Source organism: Nanorana parkeri, unplaced genomic scaffold, assembly GCF_000935625.1.
Source record: "Nanorana parkeri isolate BGI_ZX_2015 unplaced genomic scaffold, ASM93562v1 scaffold296, whole genome shotgun sequence".
Lineage (NCBI taxonomy): Eukaryota > Metazoa > Chordata > Amphibia > Anura > Dicroglossidae > Nanorana > Nanorana parkeri.
This window is the reverse complement of record NW_017306564.1, coordinates 1,223,565-1,226,877: the sequence shown is the minus strand read 5'-3', so window position 1 is coordinate 1,226,877 and position 3,313 is coordinate 1,223,565.

Sequence of the window (3,313 nt, the reverse complement as noted above, 5' to 3'; positions counted from 1 at the left end):
TGAAACAGTAGAACCACATTCTTTAGCATGTGTGCTTCTCCTTGTAGCCAAAACCCCTCAGATTATTCTGTCAATCCCTACAGGGGATCCCTTTAGATAAACTACCCTTGTTAGTTTTAAATGGAGAGCCTTTACACACTCAGGTCACTCACCAAAGTGTATTTTAAGGGTTGCCGCCCACTTTAATTTAAAATGAAGAATGATAGCACAGGGTTCTACCCTTACAAGTATTGTTCAGGATCACACACCAGCAACAGGTTCTCATGCCTTGGCTATTTGCTGCTCCAGCTCCTCCAGGCCCAGCCTCCTGTTGGACTGGTTGTCTTGGCCTCTGGCTAGGGCCATCAGTCAGTTCCACCACAGACTATCTGCTGTCTAAGTAGCAATGGCTTACTAAGCAGAACTGGCTAAATGCAGTCATGCATAACCCACCTGTCTTGAATCAGACAGGATACATCCCACGGAGTACAGCAGGTGAAATAAGCAGTCTACATGCAAAAGGTACCCCTTGCAAAAGGCGGCTTTACTAGCTTTTAGAAGTATAGGGATAATTAAGTCAAGCTAGGCCCTAGCCTACGGACAAGTGTGGGACCGGCTGGGAGAGTTCACGGAGAGTCCGCCAGGAGTCTCCCTATACCATGTCAGTCGGGGCCAATAACATACAATGAGGATCACCGGAATGCCCTCCAACTCCATCCTGTGAAACAGACAAAGAGAAACCTTGAGAGAAGGGAAGGCATAAATCAGGCTGAACTAATCCCACGGAGCCACAGGGCATCTGCTGCTACCGCCAGAGGACCAATGTACCTAGAGACTTGAAACTGGCTTAATTTGGTGTTAAACATGGGTGACGAGACCTACCATGACCTACCTGCAGCGGAGGTCATGAAAAACATATAAAGATAAAGAGATCATTGTTCGGAGTCCAGGCAGTGTTGGCTAAAAAGGTCCACCTGCCAATTTTCCATGCCAGGAATATGTACTACAGACAAGTTGGGAACGTGGAGTTAAGTCCAAAGCAGAATCTGATCCACATCTTATTGTGCTGTGAGGGTTGTGGTTTTTCCCTGATGGCTGGTGTATGCCACATATGAGGTATTGTCCAACTGGATTTGAATCAGATGATCCCATATCTGAGGGGTCCAGCAATGAAGGAAAAAAACTGACCACTCAGAGCTCCAGTATGTTTATCGGAAAGAGAGTTTCTGCCAGTGGTCAAGTCTTCTGCCTGACAGGAAATCCAGGACTCCTCCCCAGCTTGGCAGTGTGGCATCTGTTGTGGGGATCTTACAGACCAACAGACTGAAGGCCTTCACAGATGCAGGGTTTATAAGCCACCAGGGTGGCCTTGGGTGACAAGTGTACAGGCCTGTCCAGAGACTGCACTTTCTTGTCCCATGCCACCAGAATGTTGAGCTGCAATGGTCTGGAGTAAAATTGGGCATATGACACTGCCTCTAAGAAGGCTACCACAAGGCCCAGGGCTGTCATGCAGAAGCGAGAGACGGACAGCTCCTCGACTGTAGGGTCCAAACATGGGTGTGGAGAGTAAGAAGATTGTCCAGATAGAGAAGATAATTCTAGGAGGGGAGATACTCCAGTCAATGGGTTGGTTCCAGCCAAATCATCAAAGAGTCTGAACAGTCCTTTGGGCATTGTACGATAGGGACTGAGCCAACTGTGCCCTGAACTAGAGGTGGTGCTAACACCTTGGTAAATATGCAGGGTGCAGTGGACAATCCGAAGGGAAAGGTAACAAATTTGTAATGTCCACAGCAAAACACAGATAACACTGGTGGGCTAGTAAAATGGGGGTGGTGGGCTAGTAAAATGGGGGTGTGTAGGTAGGTAATCTTTATGTCTATAGAGGCCAGAAAGTCTCCAAGCTGAAGGGAGGTAATGACTCACCTGGTGGATTCCATAAAAAAATATGCAAATTAAGACATTAAGCGCTTTCAGATCAGAATGAGGCATATGAGCCTCTTCGCCTTGGGGATGGTGAACAGATTTGAGTAAAAACCTTTCCCAGTCCTGCACAGGGCTGAAAACCCAAACTCCGAGAGAAAACTTGTGCCGAAAGCAGATTTAACGCCATGAAGCGGAGAAAGGCAAATATTGAAATTCTAGTTTAAAGTCCCTGGACACCCCGTCACTCACCGAGTTCTTGAGTTATGTTGGGGCCAGACGTCCTCCCACTTGCAGAGGAGGACTTACTAGTAGACTTGAAAGACTCAGGTGCCCAGTGCTCACAATGGAACTGGGTTTCAGAGCTGGCCTTGGAAGCTTGGGAAGGGGGGAGGGCAAAATAAACTTTTGTTTTAGGAAGAAAAGCACTTTCCATGGGTTGGACTTTTTGTCTTTGCCTCTTTTTCTGAGGAAGAGAGGTACTCTTCCCTACAGTGACTACCTTACTAAAATTGTCATGGTAGACTCGGAACAGGCTCTGGAAATGTAAAAAAAAACGTGTGGGGGTACCCTGCAAGGCTTTATTCGATCCCAGTAGACAAAATAAGCACTTAAACCTTGTAGTGCAGGGTAGCCCCACTGCAAAGGTATGTTCTTCTTTAAAAGACATGCACAGCAGGCATTTTTTACTTTGTTGTTATACAAACAAGCATTTTAGCCAGTGGCATGTGAGTGGTCAGGAGTCTTATTCTAGAAATGAGGCGGGTAATGTCCATCAGCTCACCCACACAAAAATGAAGGGCAGTGAGCAAGAGTTCCAGCTGCAGGAGCGAAGGGTCAAAAAGTATTGACTTAGGAGCTTGCATCAAATCCTTGGTCCAAACTTTCAGTATTTGGCATATAGTCATAACATAATAGTTGGTTGAACAGCATGGCCTACCAGGGCATTGAGAGACTTAAAAGAGCTTCCAGTCATTTGTCTAGAAGATCCCTGAATACTGGGATGTCTTCTAAAGGGACAGTCAAGCTTTTGTTAAGACAAGAAATGGCAGGTTTCACAATGGGAACAGATCATTTCTTAGCAAGTGCGTCCTTCATAGGGTATTGTGTAAAACGTTTAGGAGGGGGAAACCATTTATCTGGATATGGCCTGTCCCCATAGAAAACCTGTTGCAGTAAACAATGTACTGCAAAGGTTTTAAGGGAACCCTGGTGACACTCATGCACAGGCCACTCAAAAGTAGCCACCCTCCTCAAGGAGGGACAGTGTCAGCACCAATTCAGAGAAGATTTGAGGATCTACAGCCGAGGAATACACAAATAAGCTACATTTCTGTTAATAGTTAGGATACTTGAATGCATTTTTAAGATTTAGCTCCTCAGCTTAGTGTCACATGAAGGAACAAAT